We start from the raw sequence: 14,639 nt of genomic DNA on the forward strand, positions 1-14,639 counted from the left end.
TGGGGAAGAAAAAGAACATCAATTTAATCCAAGCACTAACAACAACATTTAACAAACAAAGTACTACAGTGAGAAGTATTACCACATGTTAGAAACACCTTCCCCCAACCCCTCCCTTCTTCCCAGGCTCAGTTTTGCTCTACCTCCTCCCCCGTAGTGGTGCAGAGGGCAGGGAATGAGGGTTGCCATCAGTCCCATCGCTCCTTCCTCCTCAGAGGGAAGGGTCCTTGCATTCTTCCCCTCTCCAGTGTGGAGTCCCTCTCATGGGGTACAGTCCTCCACAAACTTTCTACAACATGAGTCCTTGAGTCCTTCCCACAGGCCACAGCCCTTCCTGAGCTGCTCCAGTGTGTGTCCCTCTCATGTGTTGCAGTCCTCCCAGTGATGAAATACAACAGTGCCCCCACTTCTTCCCACAGAGTCCCAGCCTTCTTCAGATGCATCCCCCTGCTCTGGCGTGGGGTCCTCCATGGGCTGCAGTTCAGCATCTGCTCCACTGGTGACGTCCATGGGTGGCAGGGGGGTGGCCCTGCTGTCTCACCACGGGATACAGGGGGGCTCTCTGCTCTGGCACATCTCCCCCCCTTCCTCCACCTTTCTTCCACTGACCTCGATGTTTGCATAGGTGTTCTCACAACTCCTCACAACTCCTCACAGGTTCCTCTTCTTAAAAATGTTATTGCAGAAGTACATCCACCGTTGCTAATGGGCTCAGTCTTGGCCAGACGTGGGTCCGATGTGGAGCAGGGGGAGCTTCAAGAAGATTCTCACAGGGGCCACTGCTGTAACCCCCTCCCCTGCTACCAAAAACCCCTGCCACACACACAAACCCAAGACTTCCATCTAGCTCAACATCTTGCCTTCGGTAGGAAGCAACAAGAGATGCCAAGGGAAGAATATCAGAACAGAAGCACCAAGTATTTATTGAGTGTAATTCTCCAGTTTCCTTTGATTTGAGCTTGTGGGACTCCCAAACCAGAGGTAGTACCTTTCTATTTTAATCCAGTTCTTTACACCCCTGACATTACAGAGTCCTGGCATCTTACTCTTATTACTACTATCTTTAATAAAATCACTAGAGCACAGCACTACAAAGGCTTCTATAGATTTCCAAAGTAGTGTTTTTCAGAGCATCTCTTATCACCATGGAAACAGGCACAATCTATTTTAATCAGAGACAAAGGGAAGCAGCCTTCTCTCCTTAAGGATGAAAGCATAGTTTCATTTGGCCAGGCCTTCCTCATGAAATTTGTTGCTCAAGCCTGACAGGTTGGATGAGGTGGATCCTCACCTGCTGGGTCTGGCCTGGTGGATGCACAATTTCTGGACAGCCACTAGCAGCAGTTGTTTTCACCCTGGTTTGTACTGGAAATTAACCTTGATTTGCAAGGGAAAGATTTACAGTCTTGCCTATGAAATTTCATTTGACCCTTTAGAGCAGCCATCCTGCAGAGCACCAAACCCACCCTTTAGGAAGCAGAACATGGAGGTCCTCTAACACCATCATTGCTCCCCAACCCTCCTTGACAATGTGACAATTCTGAAATGCAGGAAAATCCAAATTACAAAGACCTTGCAGTGACTGGCAGTGCCTACTGTTCTTGAAAACACAGTTCACGATCACTTGTTCATGGCTGAGCAGATCATACCTCACCAAGGAAGATGATTTTCAAGAGAATAATGGTGATGTAGTTTTAAGGATGTCACATCATGTTTGGAGTTGTGCGGAGGCCATGGTCCTCTGTGACCTTGTAGGCTTTTAAGATTGCACATGGATGTGCATGGTCAGCTCTTCAAACTGTAAAACACTTGTGTTAAACTGACCTACAAGCAGACAACCAGGTACTGCAGTGGTGATAACTACGAAAGAAAAAGAGATCAGTGAAGGCCAGTGAGGGAAAAACCAGACAAATTAATCCCTTGTGTAAACAAGTGCAACTCAGATTGAATTTGGCCTGTTATTTTCTAAACTAAATTTGTTTAGCCCACTAGTGCAACACTGGAAACCCACAGAGCCAACGGAGTTGGAAATGCTGAAATCTGCTGGGAAGGTCATACCATAATACATAGGAGCACAGAGCAGCCATTCATGCAGTGATATCAGTGTTACAAGACAGCAAAGGCAAAGACCTAAGATTTCCCCAGGTAAAAGCAGGATCTATGAATGATTCACCTTTTGTGGTGGGTTAACTATCTTGACATGTAGAAATGAAATACTGCTTGGCTAAGACAGCATACTGTCAAGGCAGCCAGTAATTTTTAAACAGGATAACATTGCAGAATGAGTGGATACTTCTGTAGCTTTGTCTTAGAAAGTAAATACACCACTGCACTTCTCCATTAAATAGGTGTTCTTGGGCTACTGTGTCTGCATATCCTGGCTTGTAGGTGGTGATGCACTTTCAAACATAACTTTAGTGCAACGCTCTGTTACCCTCGAGTTCCTAACAATGTCACTCTACAAACCATATCACACTATCGTCTGCCTGATTATGCCTGATTTCCAGAGCACAGTTCACTGCTTTCATGTCTTCTGACCAATGTTGCATCAATTATCACAAGCTCCACTTCAGGAGGCTCAATAGCAGGTGCTTACCCTGTATTTGCATTGGCACGTGCTGCATCCTCTGCAGCAAAGAGCTTTGCACGAAAGGATGAAGAGGGAGAAAACAAGTGAACCACAAAACCAGCGGTTCTAATTATTTCTTGGTAGATATTACAAGTGATTGTGTTTAGCAGAAAAATACAAAATATCCCAGGCCCTTGTTAATATTTATTTATCTACTTCTCTGCTGAAGGGAAATGATCTTGCTGAGAACTGAAAACCCATCCACATGGTCAGTGGAAATTCACCCTTGACAGAAGTCTGTGAGAACCTTTGTGAAAGACATTAATGGCCAGTTCTTCAAAGATGCATAGGTACCCAGATGTCACTGAAATCCAGGGGTGTGAAGTATATAAATGGCTTTAGAAGCTTCTGGTTTCATCCTCTACGGGAACTGGGTCCATCTCTCATCAAAACTATCATTCATGTTTACATCCATGGAGTTTGCTACCAGAACCTTGTCCTTAGCTTTTCAAGATCTAAGAGTGCTCAGAGAAGATGCACCATAATGTATAATTTATTACCCTGAGTTATTCTTAGTACCCTCCTAATTAAGGATGTTAGATAGCAAAGATGTTATTAGGCTTCTTATTTTCAAAGAGAGACCCCACTAAATATAGGGTTATTTAACATCAGCTGAGTTGCACCTGAGTGCACATATAAACATGTGAGCACATGTGGACGTTTATAAATCATTTGATACGGAAATGCAAAACCAGTAAATTGAGGTTACTGCATAATGCCATCAGCGCTCAAAGTATGAATCATCTTGTTGTTGGATGTTTTAAGTTTCCTCCGATGAATCACTCCCTCACATTGCAATTCAGTGTTATGTTTGTACTCCACATCTCAGTCCAAGCCAAGGGAGATGGGTGCCTGGGTTAGGGTTGACAAAGTTGTTTTTTAAAATTATATTTATTAGAATCTGTGTCCATTCATGTGGTCCTAATCCAAGGCTGGTCAGAGAGTGAAGTAAATAGCACTCCAATATCACACTCCCAATGCTGTTGCAATGGTATTGTTGGCTGTCATCATAAAATGGTCTTTTGAGGGAGATGCTGTGTATCTCTTATCCAAGCCTTCTGCTCCTGCAACATATTGGAAGGTTTCCAAGAATAACAATGTTCTCTTCTCATTTTCTTTCTCAAATAAAATTACTGAATAAAAATAGACATCGGATGTGAGGAAAATAAGAGAAAAAAAGAAAGGTTAGAGCTGCTATTGCGCCGTGTTATCTCCTCGGGAAGCTATGTACTGTTTATTCGTGCTGTGCAACTGTTTCCTTATTCAAATGAATTATATCACTCAGCCTTTTAAGGCAATAGAAAAACAGGTATATTAAATTAGCCGAAAATTTGCTATAGGGGGAAAAACATCTTTTTATACTGTAGGTGATATGCACCATCCATCTCTTTTGAAAGTGCAGGTAGAAATCAGAGGCATTAGGAATGATAATAAAATGCAATAATAAAGCAGTACAAATGGAACAGTTATAAAAGTGCAATAACTTCCACAGATTTGTCAGATACTGCATTTGCTCAGTAGGAGTGCCCAAACAGCAACAGTTTTTCCCATGCAGCATCCTCCCCAAACCAGGGAACTGCCTGCTTTGCTGGAAAATCTTTGGTATCTTTCAGCAGCATTTGTTGGTGAGAGTCAATCCAAGTGGAAAAGCTCTTTTCTGGGTATTAAACCCCTCTGTATTCTGAATAATGACTTGGGAGTAAGATGAAGATTATAACGCATGAATCCGAAAGCTGGAAGAAATGGGATAATTAATAGCATAGCTTAAATTATAAAAAAAAATGCAGAGTTATTTAGAATGTGATTTTCAGGTATGTCCAGAGATTTCAGATATCTGAAATTCCAGTTATTCTGTTACAAAACACCAGAAGGATCTTAATTTCCAGCATGGTTCTCATAATTTCCTGAAAACCAGGCTATTTCTGTGTGATTCAAGCAGCATAATAAAAAATTGAGCCAGAAGTATATTCAGACTCTGGTGCCTACTCTGGGGTCTAAATTGAAAAGAAAGAGGATTGTATCAATTTCAAGTTCCTTAAGAGAGAGAAGAAGGACATTTACACTTGTTGGTCTGAGTATGGTTCTTAAAGTCTCTGGACATGCCTGAAAATCTTGGCCTGAGCAAATCCATGAAGTGGTTTTGGGTCAGCAGGAGGAAGTTCTAATAAATGGATTTGGGTGGCGTGAAGAAATAACCATAATCAGTGAAACTCAGTCAAATGGAGGGAATGGCTCCATTTCATTGTGCTGGACTTCGGATGAGGTCTGCAGAGAACACACTGTGACCAGGTATTGAATGAGGGGAAGCAGCACTGAAACCAGATGTCTCTAGATATACCCAGGGTTGGCAGAGAAATGCAGCACTGCGATTGGGGCATCACAGAAAAGGATCTTACACTCAACGTGTGTAAAAGAGCCACAGATTTTAAGTCAGAAAAGGGCCTTTAGATCATATGACCTGACATGCTATTCAGGAAAAGGGCACACAGTTTTACCTGGAAAATAGTAATTCTGATAAGACCGTCAAATAAACTGGTGGGATGGGGTGGGGTGAGTTGTGGGATGGGATCAGACTTGAGCAGTGTTTTGCATCTGTGTGTGACCTTCCCACCCCACCTAAGGAAGAGCGTGAGCCATGTAGACATCCGGGGATGAAGATGAGCAATGGTTTTGGAAATTATGACAGTGCCTCTTAGATGGAAAAGGGAACTCAGGTGTCTTTGGAGATATAGATATAAGGGTCTAGGTTAGGAAAGGCATTGATCTGGAAAATGTTAGTCTGTAATAATAAGAATTTTCCTGTGTGTGAATAAGAAACTTTTAGTAATTTGCCATGGTAAGAAGTGGAATCCTGAACTAAAGACTAGTTGGTCTGATTTATGTCAAAAGCCAGTATTTGTGTTTGCTGGGCATAAGAAGTGTGTTGAAAGCTTTTGCTTGAGGAGAGATGAGTGATCTGCAGGTCAGATGGAAAATAATGAAACCTTCATAGGGAGCACATCATCTCTGGTTAAACTTCACTAGAAGAGCAGAATTGCACCACGACTGAATTTAGCTGACAGTATAATGTATCCAGATTAGAAATAAAGATCACATGAAAGGACGACATTCTACATTTGACAGCTGCTAAATCTCCCTACGTCTTATAAAGAGGAAAATATGCAGTCTGCTCAGCGTGGCAGTCATACACTAAAACCTATTGGGAAATAATATGAGAACCAGCGGAAAGCCAAAGTCGCAACTACCTTGAAATGCAGTCTATACATCACAGGAAGAACAGGAATGTAGGGCGAAAGTATATTTATAACTTTGGCAAGTTGAAAGGCTTCAGTAGTTCACCTTCTCAAAATAATAAAACTCCATCACTCTTCTTCCCAGGGAAGAAACTGTGAAGTTATTTATTTTTTCCATCCCTATAGTGCAAGGAAGGAAAGAGCTTGCAAAATTTCCACTGTAGCATATGTGACAGTTAGCTGCCTTAGGTACCAGAGCTACCTTATGTCACCTCACAGTCTGGGATGGGTTTATCCTCACAACACCTATTTAGGTAGGTCAATGTTGGTGTTTCTCCTCTATATTCCTGTTAAAGATAAGTAATGAAGCATCAGAAGCTGAAAGTGCCTCTATATGGGCTCAGTGGTTAAATATTGTGCACTCAAGTCTGGGGACCCTCTTCAGGTGTTGGTGCCCATAGAGGCTCCTTGAAGAGGTCCTCAGGCCTCTACAGAGTTGATGTGACAAGACTCAGGAGCCTGTGCACACACAGAAAAGCTGCAGCCAAGGGCATCTTAGCTTAAGTGATCTGTCAAAATCCACAAAAAAAAAAATCAATGGTAAAAGGAAATAAATCCTATCTCCTCAGGGAGATAAGAGCTTTCTCTCTAGATGTGGAATTGGTAGAAATCCTAAGAATGAGGCAAGAATCATGTTTCAAACAGCCTTAAATGATGAAGGTCATCTGGAGCTTTTTATTCATGGCAATTAGCACAAGGTCAGTTTGAAGCTACTGGTAGCTCTTGGTTATGAGCTTGGGCCTGGGACACCTACAAGAAGTAGCTGCTTTCTAGTGTACCATAACTGTAGTCAAAGACAAAAATCACCATAAGAAAAGCTGCACATTCCCTCCTTGGAGCAACGTAACACTTGGCTGCAATCAATGTCTCTAAACAGAGCTGTTCAGATTCCAGCCCTATGCAATTTACAATTATGTTAATTTACAGTTGTGCTAATTTACAACTCTGGATGAGCATTTTTCTGCAGTGAATTTTTAGAGTTGCTTGGCTTCTCACAAGCTCTACTCATTGAAAAGGGGCAAGATTTTCATAAATGTGTTGGATGAAATACTTCTCAGCTTCCCAGGCCAATTCTTAAGGCAGACCATCCTTTCTTGGTAAGTGATTCCTCATGGCTTGAAGTAGTTGAGTTAGGTGGGGTGAATCAATCTGGTAATGTTTGTGTCCCCAACCTGTATCAGGGAGGGATTATAGAAACATCCCAGGAAAGCTGTTTGGTCTAGATATCTTCACAAAATCACAGAATCACAGAATCATCTAGGTTGGAAAAGACATTGAAGGTCATCTAGTCCAACCATTAACTCACACTGACCATTCTCAACTCCACCAGATCCCTCAGAGCTGGGTCAACCCGACTCTTCAACCCCTCCAGGGATGGGGACTCCCCCCCTGCCCTGGGCAGACCATTCCAATGCCCAACAACCCCTTCTGCAAAGAAATCCTTCCTAAGAGCCAGTCTGACCCTGCCCTGGCGCAGCTTGAGGCCATTCCCTCTTGTCCTGGCGCTGGTTCCTTGGCTCAAGAGACTCCTCCCCCCTCTCTGCACCCTCCTTTCAGGGAGTTGCAGAGGGCCAGGAGGTCTCCCCTCAGCCTCCTCTTCTCCAGACTAAACCCCCCCAGTTCCCTCAGCCGCTCCCCATCAGACCTGTGCTCCAGACCCTGCACCAGCTCCGTTGCCCTTCTCTGGACACGCTCGAGTCATTCAATGTCCTTTTTGGAGTGAGGGGCCCAAAACTGAATACAGTCATCAAGGTGCGGACTCACCAGTGTTGAGTACAGGAAATAGATAGCTAAAGGCATGGAAAATGACTGGGGGCACTTGTGATTTAGGAGCAAGAGCCTCAGCAGCAGGCGGAGGGCTGGGAGGTTAATCATTGTGGTTCTTGTGAAAAATCACACCCATCTTCTGACATCACCCTTCTGAGGGTGGCAGCCCTCAAACAAGCATAATGCACAATGTTTGGGAATGAAATGATAAGGATGACCCAGGGATTGAGAGCTATCTCAGTGGGGTGCATCCAGGGATGTGTGGTAACAGCAGGATAAGGAAACTGAGGCATCACTGTGTCACACAACAGCCATGTCTGTCAGGGCATGATCACCTCTGTAAAAACTGGCTGTTCTTTTACGTAACCAGGAGAAAATGTGTAAGTCACAATGTAAAATGTATAAGGAGAATGAAAAAGTAAAATCAAAATATTCAGCCTTGAATGACCGTCCTTCTTTGTACCTACAAAGGTAGTTGTCAGGCAAAATACTGCATCTGCCAGTATATTCACTAGAACAGTTACCCTAAAAACACCCAAAGCTTTTAGCAAAGCTGTATTTCTTATCCACAAGGATTTATCCACCACGGATCCTGTTTTGTTTGCCTTCCGTGGAACTACACCTGATGTTTCTGTCTTTGCTTCCCACAGTGTGCAAAAGCTCTTTGTATTCCCATTGATACTTCTACTTCAGCTTCTTTTGAATTAATGTAACCCAGGAACCTTAGCAATGTCAGTCTCAATTGATGCAGGCTTATGCTCAAATATTTAATCTTGTCTGTTCTTGAATTCCCCCATCCTGTCCATGTCATCTGTCGCTGTCCCCCCTCTCTGATTTTCTTTATTTCTTTCTTTGATGCCTTTATGCAAATGTCTTAGTACTTCCTTGGGCATACAACACACAGCCAGTTTTGCTGATGGAAAAGCAGGTTTGTCACCCTGCCTGAAGGAGCTGGACACTGAGACTCCCAAAGGACAATCAAGAGAACCCATCAACATGATCCGCTCTTCCAAACAGCAAACATTTTTCTGGCAATACTGCTCCTCTATAGTTTTTCCCCAGACTTTTCCACACTGGAGGCCTACCAGCTGCCATGCGGATTTGTAGCTGATCAGAGCAAAGCAGAAGGAATGCCACAAGGCGAGGCTCAGCCATGCCTTGAAAGATGCTACCATGAAAACAACAGCACTTGGGAACCTGTGTGTTCTCACAGCAACGTAACAATTCACAAGTAGCCAAAGATTCATGGGGTCCACCAACCAGCAGCCATGGTTCAGTGAGTCAGCAGCAAACACCTCGCAGAGCAACTTGAAGTGGTGTTAAACTCAGCAAACCTGACCTGCGGTTTCATGCAAACACTTTTTCCTTCTTTTAGACTATATAGGTTCATGTCCCCTAGATTTTGCTCTCAGTTTCAGGTATGAATGAATTCAAAATCTTTAGGTAAAATTCAGCTAGAAGAAACTACCTAGTTTGGATTAGTTTCAGTACAAACCTAAGCAAAACCACAGAATTGCTCATGGTTTCCAGACTAAACCATACATTTCACCTATTTTTTGGGGGTTTCATTATGAAAGTTTCATGGAGTCTGAAAAAAATTAAGCATAAGTTTAAGCACTTTGAATTGCTATCTATACACTTCCATCTACTGGGAATATAATGGTTGACCACGCAAGTCTTTGCTATCAGTTTTCCAGTTGCAAAGGGACAATTCTCTGCACTGTGTGGACCCCCACTTTGCTTTAAATGAAAACAGATTGTTTTATTGGCCTCCTTGGCTCCTAAGGGTTTTGGCCCTTGTATTGGTCTTGTTAGTATAGTTTCAGCCTTGAATACATACCTGGGAGACAAAAATCAAGGATTCTCTTTGTCATGGTGGGAAATCTATGGATGGTGCAGGCATGGCATAGACAAGTCTACATCTTTTAGATCTCAGGGTTTAAAGAGACTGGGAAAATACTAAGACTAGTGTTGTTCTCTCTTATTGATTGATAGCGGCTTCTTCCAGTAGAGAATAAAACTTGGATCATTTATAAGTCAGGCCAGGGAACTCATCAAGCACTTGGTAGCTCAGGCCTCTGGCACACATGTGAGTGTGGTGCAGCAAGGTCTGTGCATGTAAAAGATAGCTTCAGCCTTGAATTCGTGACAGTCAGATAGTAGATAAATGAAAATAGGAGTGAGATGAAGGATGGGCAGTACTGGAGATATATTATACTGTAGAAAATTTGTCTTGAAATATGATGCATTTTTAAAGATATGCGTGTGTTTTTGCTGGATACATTTCCAAAGGCTGTGTCTCACCTACTGAGCCAATTCTGTCATCCAGGATACATCAGTACTAATGCTTTTGCTGAATTCCTTAGAAATTACCTTATTGAGCACAACTGAACCAGGAAAGTCAACTAGCCTGGAAGATTTCATTTCAAAAGACAGCTAGCTTTCATTTCAAAGACTTCAAGTCATGATGGACCTGCCATTTCTTGCAAGGAGTCATGTCAATGTTTAACTAACTTCAGTCTCATGGATTTGCTTCTTTTCTGTTAGTTTGACAGATAGTCAGGCAGAAAGGTAGGTAAGAGGAAAGCCTTGTGGCATTTTTTTTTACCTCATCTGTCATTAACTCTCATTTCCACTGGTTAAAATTTTCCTTTTCTTAACTTAAATTCACATGGACCCAGGTTCAAATTTCCTTCTTTCCTCAGTTTGAATAAATAAATAAACCAAATTGCTCAAATTTGTCTCAGTAAAGGTATTTTCTAGACCCCAAAACATTTGCTCACTCCTGTCTGGAGTTGGTGAAGCTGGTGCAGGGTCTGGAGTACATGTCATACGAGGAGTGGCTGAGCAAACTGGGGTTATTTAGTCTGGAGAAGAGGAGGCTGAGGGGAGACCTCATCGCCCTCTACAACTCCCTGAAAGGAGGGTGCAGAGAGCTGGGGATGAGTCTCTTTAGCCAAGTAATAAGTGATAGGACAAGAGGGAATGGCCTCAGGTTGCACCAGGGAAGGTTTAGACTAGATATTAGGAAGTATTTCTTTACAGAATGGGTAGTCAGGTGTTGGAATGGGCTGCCCAGGAAGGTGGTGGAGTCCCCATCCCTGGAGGTATTTAAGAGTCGGGTTGACCCAGCGCTGAGGGATCTGGTGGAGTTGGGAACTGTCAATGTTAGGCTAATGGCTGGACTGGAGGATCTTCAAGGTTTTTTCCAACCTAGACGATTCTGTGATTCTGTGATTCTGTCATTGCAATCTGTTTAGCAGGGAAAATCTGTAACAGAGTATGTTTCTCAGAATACGCAGGACGGGAAACTGCAAACTGTAGCTTCTAACAGTGCTTCGAATGAAAAGAAACGCAGCAAACAATTGAAAGTTAGAGGCACCCACTAAAATGTGAAAATATCCCCCTGTGGCCACTGCTAAACGTAATGAGGCAGTTTCAGGATGTGTCTTGACAAGATGGTTTGTTTTGGTTTGTTTTGTTTTAGCTGTTTTCTAGAGGAGGTTGGCCTGTGGGTAAAACTGTGACTGAAAGGCAAACTGGTTTCACGTCTGGTCCCTGCCACAGCCGTCCAGTCTGACCAGTGCCCTGTCACCTGCTGTGCCCCGCTTTCCCCAGCGCTCTGGGAGGAAAGCAGCATGCTCACCCAGGTGGGAGCTGTGCAAACACACGGCCTTGCCATCTGTAAGCATCCCTTGAAAGCCGAGGATAATTTCAGGCAAGATAGTAATGACTTTGACTGGAGTTTCTTAGGCCAAAAGCCCAAGGGAAGAGGGTGGGAGGGGAACAAATGACCGTGCTGTAAGAAAAGCCACCAACACATGCTCTGTGCTTATCTGTTTCTTCTGTGAACACTTTGGGAAGAGAAATGTTTGAACCCAGCACTGAGCAGAAGGACTTGCTAATGCCATTGTTCTATTGCAAAATAACTAACTCCAGCCTTTTCACCCCAGGGCTCAAACCCTTTAACAAGAAAGATCTACCTGATTTATACCATTTTTCAGACAGAAAAACTGAGACAGAGGATGGAGAGGTGACTAACGAAGCAGAGACACCCCGTGTCTTTCCAAAGCCTTTGCCAGAAGCATTGGACAAGTGAGATCCATGGAGCTGCAGTGGGTTTCCACCCTGGACTCAAACAGTTTGCAGAAACAGTATCATGGACTCAAGAAAAGCTCCACAAGCGCTTCTGCCATCCCAGCTGAGCACGAGCAGTCTCTTCACATGCAGCCAGGCAAGGCAAGGAATGAGGGAAGGAGTTTGGTGAAGATAATGAGAAAGAGGAGGTGGTGGTGTAGGTTGTGAGAGAAGATGAAACAGCTTTGACACAAGGAAAGGAAACTTCACATTTGGAATTTCAAAAAATCGACTCAACATTTCTGCCATAGCAGATAAACATCTGTCTGTTTTATTACTGGGAATCATCTTTTTCTGTTTATAAATAGAAAAAGCATGTTACTTCATGTTATTTCCTCTGGGGTTTTTTGGAGGTAGATATATGTGGGTGGTAAACAGCTCGCAAAGGAGTTGTTAATATTAGTCAATATGAAGCACAGGACGGCAGGGGCTGAAGATGTGATGTACCAGGTACGTGCTAGCCACAAGCCAAATATAGGTCATTCATTCATCTGCAGTGAAGGAGGGACAGCCGAACCATTCATCTGTGGCTGTGATTATTGTTGTTTTGCAATACTATCTATATTCCTATAAGCAATTTTCTTGCCAAAAGGCAATTTAGGCAGAGACGCAAAGACCTTAAAGTCTAAAAACCGGCAATGAGACATAAAAGCATCGATAAGCAGCTAGACAGGGTTACCAGTGCACTTGTTTAAGAAAGCTTTTTAGCCTTGACAAAGCCTCGCTTTTGTCGTGGTAACAGCTAGCAATGGAAACATGCGGTATTGGTTGCTGTACAAACATATTACAAGGCAGTCTCGTGAATTTGCAGTCTGAACAGGCGATGCAAAGTCTGATAGGAAGCAAAAGCACAGAGCACTGGTTATCTGGTCTTTAAGGCTCCATCTTCTACCCTGAAGTGCACAAACTACTCTTGCTTGCCTGGAGCATCCCCAGGGGTGAGCAGCAAAGCACTTCAGTGATGGTGCATGAAGGATGGTCCTGCAGGGAGCTGGTCTGGCTTTGAGGAGAGGGAAAGGGAGGACCGGCAGGAGCAGAGACTTTGGAGATGGGGCTCCTGTGGCACCCACAGGCATTTCTGCATGCCCAGCTGGGCTCCAGGCATGGGGGAGAGTCACAGCAAGTGCTAGCTGGTAGATAAGTTCCAGTAGGTCCACCAAACCCAAGGTAACCTTAATCCTATGGGTGCCATGGCATATTTGGGGTTTACTGTGGATATATCTGGCCAGTGCGGGCTTTAGAGTGACATTCGGGGCAATCTTAACTATCAGGGTAGTGCTAGCCTGAAGGAAGTGACCTGTGACAGTCATACTGCAGGTCCACGTCAGATCTCACCCCGGGACTCTGGTCTTCTGAGTCCAAAATGGCGTGCAACCAGGTGGAAATATTACAGTGGATTCCCCTTCACTCAAAAATGCTGTTTCATTAGAATCAAACCCTTTTTTCGGAAAGATGGCCACTCTGATAAAACTTTTCAGACAAAAAAACTTTCATTAAAAAAACCCTTACATTTTAATAAGCTTGAAAGACGCAAGGTCAGCATTTTGGGAATAGAATGATTTCATTTTTCTATAAAAATAGCATTTTGTTTTGGAACACTTCACTTGATGCTAATTTATTTATTCAATGTATTTATTCAGCTTGAAACTATGGGAAAAATTAAGCCCTTTGATCTCTATTTGCTACACTTTGGTGGTGGAGAAAGGGATTTTTTCTTTGTGATATATATCTAGGATTTTTTTTTTCTGAATAGATGTTATTCTTAAATTACAGCATTACAATCTAAACACAAAACTAGTTCCTGATGAAATATTTGCATGACCAGTGGTTCTCCAGTGATAGTAAACTCTGTCAGCACTTTTATTCAGTAATTCTGGAAGCCTTCCCTTACTGCCAATCTAACGAATTTCATAATGCTTTGAAAAATGATTGGTTTGCTTTGCTTCCTGAAGAGACACCTCAGTGCAATGAGGATTCGATGATGGTGCACAAAGACATGGGGAGAGGGGTCAGGGACTAGCAGACAGGCAAGGTAGGTGGAATATAGGAAGAGCTGGAGAAGTAAGGAGCTGTAACAATAGGTGAGGGACTAGGTTGCTGAAAGATTAAGTTTGTGGGTCCACAGGAATGGAAAGGATGTTCTTCATGAAGACAAGTCTGCCATGACATGCCTTAGAGCCAGGGCTCCCTGCTTCTACCACCACTACATCTCACTTGGGAACATTGTCAGATGCACTGGAAAAGGAGTGTAGGGCCACCGAAGTGTCAGGGCTATGCACAATGCAGCCACACATCCCAGATGAATTGCTGCACTATCAGTGAGTCTATTAAAGCAACAAGAGACTGGGCTGTCTTGCTAGCAAGGGAGCAGCTTCTGTTCTTGATGCAGCACTTGAGAGTGGCAGAGGGCTGGAGGAGGGAGCTGGGGTGATGGAATAGCCACGGTGTGCCTGGGATGAGTGTCAAGGTAGGGGTGTGTGGGCAAACCAAGGATGAAGAGACTGTATGGGTATGGCCCAGAACTGTACAGGACATTTACACATATGATTGGGGGACTGAAGAGGAACAGAGAATAAGAGGTCATTGGGGGTAAAGGTAGCATAGAGGGGACAGCGAGGCCGTGTGCCCTGAGCTGACACCAGGGTGATGCACAGCGCTGGATGGGACAACCCAAATACAAAAGCCAGTTCCTGGTGAAATATTTGCCACTATGTGAGTGACTGAGTCACTATGTAGGTGGAGGATGTGGTGCATGGCTCAGCGGAGCGGGGAAGACCCAACCCCACAGCTCCTGCTCACCCCTCTGCTTTGGA

This window comes from Strix aluco, chromosome 20, assembly GCF_031877795.1.
Source record: "Strix aluco isolate bStrAlu1 chromosome 20, bStrAlu1.hap1, whole genome shotgun sequence".
Lineage (NCBI taxonomy): Eukaryota > Metazoa > Chordata > Aves > Strigiformes > Strigidae > Strix > Strix aluco.